Source organism: Geotrypetes seraphini, chromosome 1 (assembly GCF_902459505.1).
Source record: "Geotrypetes seraphini chromosome 1, aGeoSer1.1, whole genome shotgun sequence".
NCBI lineage: Eukaryota > Metazoa > Chordata > Amphibia > Gymnophiona > Dermophiidae > Geotrypetes > Geotrypetes seraphini.
In genome coordinates, this window is record NC_047084.1 from 94343120 (window position 1) to 94356963 (window position 13844).

Below are 13844 nucleotides of genomic sequence, written 5' to 3' on the forward strand. Positions count from 1 at the left end.
AGGTTTTACTTGAAGCAGGGTGTAGAGAGGTGGCAAATTAGTTTTTTTGTGTTTTTTTTTTTAAGTTCAGTCAGTTTTATTGATTGTATAAGAAAATAAAATTCCAACAATAAAGCGCTCCCAAAAGGAGAGCACATAAGAACAAGTATTAACACTTGCCAAGTCCATTAAATTGCAGAGAATGGGAACTTATACATATGCAATACAAGTAAAATAGAAATACCAATACTCATGATAAATTACAAAAGTATCTGAACAAGCAAGATAGACAATGATAATGATAAAGACAATGAAGAGTGTAGTACAATTTAACAGTTAAGTAGCCAGTAAGAACATAAGAACATAAGCAGTGCCTCCGCCGGGTCAGACCATAGGTCCATCCCGCCCGGCAGTCCGCTCCCGCGGCAGCCCGAACAGGTCACGGCCTGTCTGAGTCACCAGAAGGGGCCCCCTTGCCACCTTGGTTTCCCATTGAGTCCTATCTTCCCATCGAAGTCCTAACCCTCCGGTCTTGCACATGCACGACCTGGTTGGGTTTCTATACTTATTACCTGGTTAGCTTTCTATACCTGTGTTACATCCCAGCACCTCTCTCAGTATCCCACGATCCCCCTATCCCTCAGGAATCCGTCCAATCCCTGTTTGAATCCTTGTACCGTACTCTGCCTGATCACTTCCTCCGGTAGCGCATTCCAAGTGTCCACGACCCTTTGGGTGAAAAAAAACTTCCTTGCATTTGTTCTGAACCTATCTCCCTTCAGTTTCTCCGAATGCCCCCTCGTGCCTGTTGTCCCCTTCAGCCTGAAGAATCTGTCCCTATCCACCCTCTCAGTAGTCAGTTCACTTGTTGATCTGCCTCTGATACATGGCTTAACAAGGTCAGGTGATAGACCAGCAGCTTGGGGGACAAGATCTAGCTTATCATTTTCTCTCACTTCCATTTAAAAAAATGTGTGCAAGCAGACAAGGCTTGTTTGCCAGTTACTTTTGCCAGCCTAGCATTGCTAAGCCGTCAGCATTTTCTGTTGGCCTAACCAATGTCAGCAGATTGCCTATGGGACATTATATCAACCTGATTCTGGATTGTTGATGCAAATAGACCCTGAATGTCTGTGAATTCTTTGCAGAAGCATTCAGTATCCAGCCTGACTGGATTGTTTATCGAGAAGGCATGCTACTTGAATGGGACAAAGACGCCAGTCCCAGTAAAATTCCATCTACCATTCCTGTAAGTGTCACACCTTCCTGATCGATTAAGCTAACCATTGTTTCACACAGTTTACAAACTAAAAACAGAAAGACCCTTGTTTACCCTCTCTCTCTCCCCGTCCCTCTCTGGACTCTGGTTTCTCACTCTCTCTCCTCTCTTTGCCCTCACAGCACCTATTCAGGACACTGTCTTTTCTCTCTCATTCACAAGAGCACAGAAGCAGCTACATAATAGAATATCTTTCTGTACATTAGTATCTTTATAAACATTGCTTTTCTGTGGTTCATAGACAACCCCGCGAAAGACAAAGGCGCGTGCCGACAACTGAGCGCAAGACGGAGGCGCGCGCCGAAGAAAATTACAGTTTTTAGGGGATCCGACGGGGGGTTTTGTTGGGGGAGCCCCCCCAGTTTACTTAATAGAGATCGCGCCGGCGTTATGGGGGGTTTGGGGGGTTGTAACTGTCCACATTTTACTGTAAACTTAACTTTTTCCCTAAAAACAGGGAAAAAGTGAAGTTTTCAGTAAAATGTGGGGGGTTACAACCCCCCAAAATGCCCCCACAACGCGGCGCGATCTCTATTAAGTAAAGTGTGTGGGGGGTTCCCCCCCCACACCCCCGTCGGAGCCCTAAAAACAGTAATTTTCTGTGGTGCCCACCCCCGCGCTGCGCTCAATTGTCTGGGCGCGCCTTTGTCCCGGCGCGCTTTTGACCTGACACCCTTTTCTGTAATATTAAGACAATTTCTGCACAATATATTCTTTATATATTGTCGCTCAGTTTGTAAATTCCACCGTTGGAGTTTTTGATTTGCTCACGGGGTTGTTTAGATTGTATAATTTATTCAGGGTTTCATTGCAGGTGTTCTCATTATTCACACATAGGGGGCTCAATGATGGTGTGGTGGTGGAGGCTTCCTGCCTCAACCTAGAAGTGAAGTGTCGGAGCTTTTGCTCCCATTGCTGTTGATTCACACTGAGAGCTCCCTTTATTTCTCAAGTGGAACTGTTATAGGTTAGGATTGCAGTTCATTCTGGGCGTCCCCCATCCAAACCCTGTTGTGACTGGTTGTGCCTTTTTGTTGTTACTATTTTAGGATTTTTGGCATACATATTGAGTGTAGTGTTGTGTGTCAATATATTCTTTATGCAACCACACTTAGCTGTCATTGTCATTGATTTCACTTCCTATTGAATGTCCTGAGGGCATTGAACCCGGGACCTTGGCAGATTGTAAGGCCGCCACCTTACTTATTTGGGGGCTTGTCTGCTGCATCACCCCCTGCAAAACTTACAACTTTCTCTGGCAACAGTGTTTCTGCTCTCACTAACATCACTGGATAAAACAGGGCGTAGCTAGGGAATTAGCATGTGTGAAACACCCAAACAGCTGGATGGGTTTCAGCATATCTAAAATCTGACCACATCAATGTGTTTCCGGAGACATGGGGGTAAAATAACCACAACAGGAGTTCTTGACTCACTCTTTGGAACTCAACCAGCCGATCAGGTTTTCAGGGTATTCACGATGGCTATGCATGAGATCAATTTTGCATGCAGTGCTACAGTTGCATGCAAATCGATCTCATGCATATTCAGTGTAAGTAACCTGAGAACCTGACTGGCTCGGTAGGTCCAGAAGACTGGGCTGAGAAACTATGATCTAGGGCAGTGGTCCCCAACCCTGTCCTGGAGGACCACTACCCCCGTCAGGTTTTTGGGATAACCCTAATGAATCTGCGCGGGGCAGATCTGCACTCCTATCGTCTTCATTACATGCAAGGCTGGTGATCCTCCAGGACAGGATTGGGGCAAATGAGGAACTTCTCGTGATTACAGCAGTCATGAATTATCACGGCACAGTGCAACTGCAAGTGAAGGAGCGGGGGTGGGGCGAGGACGGGTGCCAGCACCCCCACCAAGATGGCGCCCGGGGCGGACCGCTCCATGCCCCTCCCCTTACTGCATCACTGTATCTTATGGCAAATTAATGAAGTTTGTTATCATTCAAGCATATCCTATCTCTGGTGTTTCTCCTATAAATAGCATTAAGGGTTTTTTGGGTTTTTTTAAGCTGTCTCATTTCATTTTTGTAGAATAATAGCAGTGTTTGTGAACTAAATACATTCATGGAAAACAAATGGTTGCGTAAGGTTTTTTTTTTTTTTTTAATCGCAGACCGCTGCGGTAAAAGCTCTGATGCTTGATCTTTATACACATCCAGGGAGGGCGGGAGGGAGGGGGTTGGAAGTAAAATATTTTATTTATTATCTATTTGAAGATAAGTGCTGTTTATATGTTATTCTTCTGATTGTCTACTTTGCTTGCACTTTGTATAAGTTTTGAAAATGAATAAAGATTTACAAAAAAAAAAAAGCTCTGATGCTCATAGGAATTCTATAAGTGTTGGGGTTTTTACCACAGCGGTCTGCAATTTAAAAACAAAAACCCTTACGCAGCTTAATAAAAGGGGGCCTTAGTAATATGGAGGAAAATTCTCAGTGGGATACAACAAATAGGGGAAAAAAATTCCTGGAATAAAACACCATCATTGGTAAAAATAAAACAAACAAATGAAAAAAAACAACAATCCCTCTATAAACAAATAACTACAAAAAACCCCCAAAACAAACTGTGTAGATGACATTCTAGGGACTTTTTAATGTTGCATGAAAACTTAAAATGGATTCATTTAGCATTTTATATGGAAAGAAACCATTTTGGGCCACTAACTCTCTATCATTTGTTATAGCAGATACTAAACTGAATCCTGGAAATTTCTGTTCCTGAATACTTGAGACCGTGCCTGAAAATAGCATTTTCATTAACACCCCCCACCCCTCCGTTTTATCAAGCTGCACCAGAGGTTTTTAGCGTGGGCTGGCAAGGTCGAGCGTTGGAGCGCTTGCACTAAAAACCTCTAATGCCCTAAGTGAACAGTTCCAGGGCTATATTACAAAATTTGCAAAACTAGTCACCGAAGACCTCTTTCCTTGAAAGAATGCATACTTAGCGAGTTAAACAGAACATTGCCCTTGTTAAACAGGTGTTCTAAATACAGCAAAAATATGAATTTTCTCACTTCTCATCTGTTTTGTAACAGCAAAAACAAATCAACAGCATAACCCCCCTCAGGATATGTGAGACAGCACAAAGGTTCCACATAATATTCCTACTGAATTTTTTTTTGCCACTATTATTTCAAAGATTCTCAATCTATATATATAAAATCGGAGGTATGTATGTGTGTATGTATGTGTGTGTGTATGTGCCACGATCACGCAAAAACGGCTTGACCGATTTGAACGAAACTTGGTATGCAGATCCCTCACTACCTGGGGTGATATGTTCTGGGGGTCTCGCGGCCCACAACTCTATGTTGCTTGCTCAAGGGTGGGTTCACCCATGAATTTATATGTTCTTGCTCCAGGAAGTGAAACTAAAAATGTTGTTTATAATCACGTTTTGCGTTAGTTGTATTGTATTCATTTTGTCAAATATTTCACATTATAATTTGAATATTGTACTTTTTATTAAGCTGTAAAAAAATAATTTCATTCATCACTATAAAGTATCTTTATTTGAATCCATTTACAGTGTTATTGCTATAATTAAATACCCGTGCAACGCCGGGGCATCAGCTAGTATTTAATATTTATGCACAAAATTTAAATTCCTGCAGAGCTGATATAAGTGTTTCATCAGTCTGAAAAGGACCAAATGAACGTTAGACAGAAATGCAGCTGTGTGTCTTTACCCTGACTGCAAAATGCTACTGAACTCATTAATGCTCATTTTCTGATTATAAGGTAACTGTGCTGAAATCTCCACTTACATTTTGGTTGCTATAAACTATTTACAAAGACATCACTTAATACTCTTTCAAGAAACAAATCAATCTATATCCCTCCCCCCCACCCTATCCCAAAACTATTATAAATTTTTAATTTAATAATCAAATCTTCAAAAAGCTCATTATGATATACATTTCATATCCATAAGAGATAAGCGCTAATAAAGAAAGCCATACATTCATTTTACAAGAATTCAGAGAATCATTTAAAAATAAATCCGCCCTCCCTCCCTCCTTTCTTGAAAGAGTATTAAGTGATGTCTTAAATTTAAAATGTGTTTAATTTGTATTGCACTTATTGAAAATGTTGAAAATGAATAAAGAATTAAAAAAAAAACTATTTACAAAGAACTTGGAAAAAGAACATACCAGACAGAAAGAGAAACTTTCTCTTTTTTTTTTTCTAGTTTGCCAGCCTAAAGAACACATTTCCTTAGTGAGAGGAAAACGTTTTTGACTCTACACACTTCCATGAAATAACTTTTTTGGAGTTTCCACTACTGAGAAAAAAAAAAAGCTTTTTCTTATACCCAGTGCATCTGGAACTAGGTCAACTTTATAGCTGTGCTAAGAACATTGAACTAAATTAATCTTACCTGCTGGCTTAAATTCAAGTTTAGTCAAAATCAGCTGTTAAAACTTCCAGCCCGTTGCCTGCCAAGTTGATGGTGCCAGCGTTAATAATGCAGATTGCATGGCCTAAGTTTTTTTTATACCCTGTGCTGTACCAGCTACACACGGTTGCTCCGCCCACTTTCAGATGCAGCCACAGACTCTTCAGAGAGCTCAGTGGGTCGATTTAATTCAGCCCTTTTTGCCTTGCTTGTCTGTCCTTGAATAATTGCCAGGCCTCCTTGGTTCCAATGTATCTGCCCAAACAAGAGCTCTCTGAAAAACTTGCAGCGTTACCACACTGGCTGGTTGACAGCTTTTTTTGTTGTTGTTGTTCTTTTCACAGGCTGGTTCTAAGGGGTTTCTCTCTGTGCCCTACTTGAGGCAAAGATGATGAAATGCACGGCTTTGCTGGCAAAGAGGGGCTGTGATTTTCAGTCCAGCCATTCCAAAACTACTGTATGCCACACCACCAGGGGAAAATAGCAGAGTTTAATGACAGGGCAGGAGTCTTAAAATGCTTAGAATGGAACCTGCTGTTAGGTGACCTAACATAGAGCACTAAAAGTACAGTGGTGCCTCGCATAACGAACGCCTCGCACAGCGAACGCTGCGCACAACGAACTTCATGTCTTGCTTCCTACAACGAACTTCGTTTCACACAACGAAGTCGCCCGAGCTGCATCCTTCCGCGCAGGCACTGCGCTTAACTGCCCTCTCTCCGCCTGGCTCCCTGTGCAGTGGCGGACCGTCGGCTCTCAGGGGCCCGGCGCCTACTGCTGATGCGTTGGGGGGGGCGGAGCTACTCTCGCCGCTTCCCCGATGCTAGAAAAAAAAAAAAAATGAACAGTTAAGTCCCAGTTTTTGCCGCTGAGACTCTGCCCTCTCTCACTGTAAAATTAGACTCTACTTAGTCTGTCTTTAAATTTAAAAAATGTGTGTTGTTTTAAAAAACAATTATGTTTTTAGATGTATCTAAATAAACATAATAACAAAAAATTTATCTTTTTTTATGTCATCTTAGCATATTTTATGCTGCAGAACGAATTATTTTTTTTAACATGTATTGTTATGGGAAAACGCGTTTCACATAACGAACTTTTCGCATAACAAACTTGCTCCTGGAACCAATTAAGTTCGTTGTGTGAGGCACCACGAAAATGCAACCCTTTTGGCTGTTTCCTAAAATTAGTGAAGTCTGCTATGGAATCTGTGACTGCTGCAAAAAAAAAAAAAAAAAAAAAAGTGGCCCATTAAAGCCTGTTGGTATATAGCTTTGGATTCTCGCCCAGAAATAGCTAAGAAGAAAAAAAAAAAATTTAAATTGAATCAGGTTGGGCAGACTGGATGGACCATTCGGGTCTTTATCTGCCGTCATCTACTATGTTATGTTACTATAGCAGTGGTCTCAAACTCAAACCCTCTGCAGGGCCACATTTTGGATTTGTAGGTACTTGGAGGGCTGCAGAAAAAAATAGTTCATGTCTTATTAAAGAAATGACAACTTTAATGACAGATGCATAAACTATAAAGAGTTTTACCTCATGCAAAATGACCTATTTTTTCTGCGGCCCTCACAGTTAAAGTTTAACATCTTTCCTTTCTCAATCACTGTATTGAAAATAAAATCATTTTCCCTACCTTTGTTGTCTGGTGACTTTATTTTTCTGTGCTTTTAATTATGTTTCCAGGGCCTTCATGTCCATTGACTGTTTTCCTCTCCATCTTCACTTTCTGCCTTGCATCCATCTTTGGCATTAACTTAACATTCAATTTTTCTGCTTTCTTCTCAAAATCTACTTTTTCATGTTTTCCTATCTCTCTCTCCTTCCCTCCCTATTTCCATGGTCTGCCATCTCTCTCATTCCCTCCAGTGTAACATTTCTCTTTCCCTTCCTCCTTTCTGGCCCCTCTCCCAGTCAACATTTCTCCCTCCTTTCCACCAGTCCAACATTTTTTTTCTCTTTTCCTCCTGCATGCTTCTTCTCTGGTCCTCCTTCCCTCAACCAAACAACATCTCTCACTCTCTCTCTCCCTCCATGAGTCCAATTTTTCACTCTCTGCTCTCTCCCCCTTCCCCAGTGTCACATTTCTCCTTCCCTCCTTTCTATCCTCCCCATCCATCTTGCCCTCACCATGAGTCCAACACTTTCTGCCTCCTGCACGCTTTCTCTCTCTGTCTTTGCCTCTTCTCTCAGTGGCATCCCTCCATCCCACCCCCCAACCCAACATGCTCTCTCCTCATGCACCATCTCACCCTCCCCTCCAGTGTGTAGCACCTTTCCTTTCCCTCCCTTTCTGCCAGGTCCAGCAGCACCTCTTCTCCCTTCCTTTTACCTCTCCCCTGCCCATCAGTACCCCTTCTCCCTTCCCTGCTCCCCTTATTCATCAGTACCCCTTCTCCCTTCCCTATTTATTTATTTTATTTATTTATTTAGATTTTTATCCCGTCCTCCCAGTAGCTCAGAACGGTTTAAAAGTAAACATTCACAATGGAGTGAATTGGACATACAAGATTATACAGTAGATTTAAATACTTGGACATACGAGACTGTGCAGTAGTTTAGATATAAGGACTATACAGTAAATTAAGAACAGTAGTTTAAATATAAGTAGTTTAGTTTAGATACAAGTTCTTTGAGTATAGGCTTAGAGTGGACTATACAGAAATTTAGGCAGAAGATTAGAATGGAGAAAGAAGGGTAGAAGTGAGGTTTAAGGGGGTTGGGTGTAGACTGAGGGTGACCTTTAGTTGAAGAGGAGGGTCTTTACCATTTTCCGGAATGTCATTAGTGAGTTCTGTAGTCTGAATTGAGGGGGGAGTTGGTTCCAGAGTTGGGGAATGAAGTGGCTGTAGGAGCGTTTGTGGGCGGTTTCTGAGAGGAGGGACCTTCCGGGGGGAATGCATAGGCATATCTCCGTTTCTGAGCGGAGGGTGCGGGTGGGGATGTAGATGGGTAGCTTAGATTTTATGTAGGAGGGGGTGGTGGCATAAATTATTTTGTGTGCTATTGCCAGGGCCTTGAATGCACAGCGTTGGCTAATTGGGAGCCAGTGTTCAGCGCAGAGTGCTGGGGAGATGGGATCATAATAGTTGAGGCTGTGTAGGAGGTGGATAGCTGCATTTTCGACCCGTTGGAGGTGCTTGAGATCTTTTTTGGTTATTTCATTAAATAGGGAGTTGCAGTAATCCATTCTGGAGAGGACGTATGCGTAGAGGAGATGGGCTAGGTCAGGTGTGGAGATGTAGGGTTTGATCCTTCTCAGTTGGCGGAGGTAGTAGAAGGAGGTAGAGACTACTTGGGATATGTGGGTGGATAGGGATAGGTGTCCGTCTAAGGTTACTCCTAGGCTGCGTACTTGATCTGTTGACGTTAGTAGAGTGGAGTCCCATGATAGTGTTGGGCGTGTGTATTTGATGTTTTTTTTCCTGATCCATAAGAGTTCGGTCTTAGAGGCGTTCAGTTGTAGTTTGTTGTTTGTCATCCAGGTTTTCATGTTAGAGAGGCAGTGTTGGAGGTTAGCAATTTGGGACAATCGGTTTTCGCCTAGAGGGAGGAGCAGCTGGATGTCATCGGCATAGGAGTGGATTTTATTGTTGTACTTCTGCGCTATATCAATGACAGGTCTGATGTAGAGGTTGAATAGGAGGGGGGATAGAAGGGCGCCTTGGGGAACGCCATATTTGATAGGCTTGGGGTTAGATTTGTGCGTCCTTAGTAGGACAGTTTGGGTCCTTCGGTGGAGGAAGGAGGTGAACCATTGGAGGGCAGAGTCCTTGATTCCAAGGTCATAGAGTCTGGATATGAGGAGGTGGTGGTCAACCGTGTCAAAGGCAGCACTGAGGTCAAGTAGGACTAGTAGGGCATCGCTGCCTTTGTCGAGTATTGACCAGCTATCAACGATGATATCTAGGAGTACTGACTATATGCTGTGGCCTGTTCGGAAGCTGGATTGAGCAGGGGACAGAGCCGCTTGTTCTTCTCTGAAAGGGTGTAGTCGGCGGAGCACAATTCGTTCTAGGAGTTTGGAGACAAATGGGAGGTTGGAGACCGGGCGATAGTTGCCCAGTTCGTTAGGATCAAGGGTGGGTTTTTTGAGAGTGGGTTTGATAATAGCTGATTTCCAGCTGAGGGGAACTGTCCCTGTGGAGAGGGAGGTGTTAATGATGGGGAGGATGGATTCTGCCATGGCGTCTTCTGTGGACAGCAGGAGGCTGGATGGGCAGGGATCGAGAATGGTGTTGGAGGGTTTGAGTTCTCTCAGGGTTTCGAGAACCTCTGCATGGTTGGCCATATCAAATTGGGGGAGAGTGGTAGAGGATGGGGTATTTGGGTTAGGCTGGGGGTGTGCAGGAGTGGGGTTGGGGTTGGTGTTGGTATCAAGATTGTTGCGAATGGTTTGTACTTTGGACTGGAAGAAGTTCGAGAGAGTCTCACTATCAAGTTCTGTTTGGTTGTTGTGGCTTTTTCCTTGGGCACTGGTGAAGAGTTGGTTTGTGAGGGTGAATAGTTGTTTGGATCTAGCAGGGGCTAATTGTAGGAGGCGAGAGTAGTAGGCTTTCTTTGCTTCTAGAATGGCAGCTTTGTAGGTGATGGATGTGCTTTTCCAGTGGGCTTTGGTTTCTGAATTTGGGTATTTGATCCAATTCCTTTCTGCTTTCCTCAGAGATCATTTTATGGATCAGAGGTCACTGGTGTACCAGGGAGCAGGTGTTTTATTGGTGGTTATTCGAGTTGTTTTTGTCTGGGCAAGGCTGTTATAGAGGGATTGGATGTTGGAGTGCCACATGGAGGCTGCTAGGTCGATGGAGTGGGGATGTTGGATGCAGGTTTCATTCAGGGTGCGAATGCCTGCGGCCATGGCTGGAGGGCTGACTGAGTTAGGGAGTTAGCGTAAAGTGTCTTTACGCGGGGCTATGGCAGTTTCGAGTGGGAGTTGAAATTCAATGAGGTGGTGGTCTGACCATGGGACAGGTGTGGTGGTGTAGATTGTTTGTTGGTGCTCTGCAGTTGGGCCTCTGAGGGTGAAGATCAAGTCTAAGATGTTGCTTGCTGAGTGTGTAGGGGTGGTTATAGCTTGATGAAATCCCAGGTCAGTGAGGGAGGAGAGGAAGCTGTCTCTTTGTCCTGAGGTGTTGGGGTAGTCTGGGAAATTAAAATCTCCTAGGATGGTCACATGTTTGTGGGAGATGGACAGTTCGGTGATGAATTCGAGGAGGGTCTCTAGGGTATCTGTTGGGGAGTTGGGAGCTCTGTAGAGGAGTATGAGGGCGATTTTGTGTTTGTGGCCTATGGTGAAGGCAAGAGCTTCTAGGGAGGGAATGTTGATAGAGTTTATCAGTTTTGGTGTGGTGGAGGTCTTGGTGATGGTAATCATTCCACCTCCTTTCCCAGAGGTATGTGAGCAGGTTAGGGCCTGGTAGCCTGGAGGACATAGTTCGCCTAGTGCTATCCCCTCATTGTCTTGGAGCCAGGTTTCAGTGATCATGAGGGCGTCCCAAGTCTTGTCACGGATGAGGTCGTGCAGGAGGAAGGTCTTGTTGTTAACTGATCTTGCATTGATGAGTGCCAGTTTGAGAGTATTGCTGGTGGGGGCTGGTGGGGAGGGTAGAATGGGGATGAGGTTGGCAGGGTTCCTGGTGTGGTTTTTTTTGTGCTGGGAGGTAAGATCACCGTGTCTGCCTTGGCCTGTAATGATGGGGATGGTGAAGAATAGTGTCGTAAGGAGTGTTGGGGATGTGGTAGGAATGGAGGCGGGGAAGAGTGGTGGGAAGGGGGTGGCCTGGAGAGTTGGGGGCACGATAGGATGGGGGGGATTGAGGAGCTGGGCTGGAAGAGTTTCGAGAGGGTCTCACTATCAGGTCCTGGCCAGTCCTACCGTTGCAGCTGGAGCCTACTGGAGGGTCAAGTCTGACAGAGCTAAGATGGGAGCTTGGTGCCAAATTGATACTAGTGAGACAACTGGAGGAGAGAGAAGAAAAAAAACCCAGAAAACAAGCAAGCTGGGTTGGATGAAGACTGAGCACCAATTGTTGCTAGTGAGATAAGAGCAAAGAGGGGTTAGACAATTACTTGCAGTTTAACAGCTTAAAACACAGGTGTCAAAGTCGGTCCTCGAGGGCCAGAATCCAGTCGGGTTTTCAGGATTTCCCCAATGAATCTGCATGAGATCTATTTGCATGCACTGCTTTCAATGCATATTCATTGGGGAAATCCAGAAAACCCGACTGGATTCCGGCCCTCGAGGAGGGACTTTGACACTCCTGGCTTAAAAGCTTAATAGGTGTTAGTTTCATGTGAAACTTGGTTAGAGGTAGACAATAGTTTCTAGTGAGGGATCGTATAGCATCAGAGTTCAGTCTTTTTTTTTTCTTTTTTCCAAGCGCTGCTGGGATGTCAGGAGGCAGAGTTCGTCTCCCACACCGTCCCGATTCAGATCCCTGCAGTGAGGAGGTGTGCTGAGGCGTCGGGCAGCTCCCGTTGGTAGTGGAGCTGTTCTGAAGCAGGAGATTCAAGTTTAGAGCCCTGCTAGGGATGTCAGGAGGCAGAGTTGGTCTCCCACACCGTCCCGATTCAGATCCCTGCAGATCCATCAGTACCCCTTATCCCTTCCCCCCGTCCATCAGTACCCCTTCTCCCTTCCTTCCTCCCCTCCCCAGCAATACCTCTATTTTGCGTCCTGCGGTCTGTACACAATCTTGCACACTGGGCAGGAAGAGAGGCTCCGGCGCCGGCGTCAGCTGACTTGAAACTTCCTGCTGCCGTCCCATATGCTGGAATTCCTGCCTTTGCGTATCTGCTGGGACTCCTGCCTACGTCTTGTCTCCGCACCCCGGACCAGCAGCAGCAGGCTAGAGAAAGGAGGTAATGAGTCCCGGCAGACACGTGAAGGCAGGAGTCCCGGCAAATGCGACGGCAGCAGGAAGCTTCAAGTCAGCTGATGCCGGCACCGGAGCCTCTCTTCCTACCCAGTGTGCGAGATTGAGTACAGAAAGCGGGCCCCAAATAGGACCTGGGGGGGCCACGAGTTTGAGACCACTGGTATATAGCCATTCTTTTTTAAAATACCAACTGAGATAGACATGTTTTTTTCTATTACATAGATCTTTTTGGACCCCTGTTAGGTTGCATAAGTTGGATAGTTCCAAGTTTGATAGATGCTGGCACTGTCATTTAGACATTGGGACACTGGATCATCTGTTGTTCTATTGTCCTTTGATACTTAGCTTCTGGAGATCAATATGGGGTAGAATTAATAACATTTTGGAATCATCAATTCCTTTAACTTATGAGACAGTCATTTGTGGTACAATATTACATGTTAAACCCCCTTTAGATCATTATAGAGGTCGTCTTTTCCTTATAATGACTGGGATAGCCATCCAGAGGATCACCCGAAATTGGAAGAACTGTGATCGTTTAAATTTTTCGTTCTGGTGGGCAAGTCTTTGCTCTAGTTATAGATTTGAATGAATAAATGCTGAAAATTTAGGACCTGGTAATAGATTTAAATTAATATGGGGCCCATTGGCATCTTATGTTACCTCATTGTAAGTGTTTGTTGACTGTGAATCAGTTTGTTCTTTACTTTGGTACATATCCGCCTTGAACCGCAAGGTAATGGCGGAATAGAAATCTCTAATGTAATGTAATATACAGGGCAGGGGGGAGGGGGATTCTTTATGTCATAAATTGATTTTTGAATATTTATAATTGGGATGGGTGAGAAGATATCATTATTCAGAATAAGTAGGATATTTATGATAATATATGTTTGTGTTATACAAGTTTCAAGTTTCAAGTTTATTAACTTTTTAATATACCGACCATCACCAAGTATCTGGCCGGTTCACAATAAAATTTATACAGAGGAAAAAAGAAGAAGAAAAAATTTAAAATATAAAATGTAGTGAGTGAACATAACTTGACTAACATGAAAGTGGGGATATGAGGGAAAGGGGGGGGGAAGTTACATATTTTGGAGAAGAGAGGGAAATAGTGGGGATGGGGAAAAACATATTGGGTAGGATCACTTTTATTAAAGCGGTTGGTTGAATAAGTTGGAACCAATCAGATGAAGAAGAGAAAAGATAAGGAAAAGGGTGAAATAGAGAGGAAAAAGGTAGGAAGAGATCGAAAGATTAGGGGAAGAAAAAGAAAGAATTTA

The 13844-nt window shown here is 43.9% G+C and overlaps 1 protein-coding gene across 3 annotated transcripts in view; it reads right to left on the reverse strand.

The window, feature by feature from the left end:
* The window catches only part of SLC14A1 (solute carrier family 14 member 1 (Kidd blood group)), a 62723-nt gene extending 56951 nt beyond the window's left edge, over positions 1-5772 (reverse strand). For 2 of the 3 annotated variants that reach the window (XM_033935227.1, XM_033935211.1), the window contains exon 1: positions 5660-5772. The gene's annotated coding sequence lies outside the window, so the exon portion shown is untranslated. The remainder of the gene's footprint in view (positions 1-5659) is intronic. The other variant, XM_033935234.1, reaches the window with a different exon arrangement.
* Between the last annotated feature and the right edge of the window lie 8072 nt (positions 5773-13844).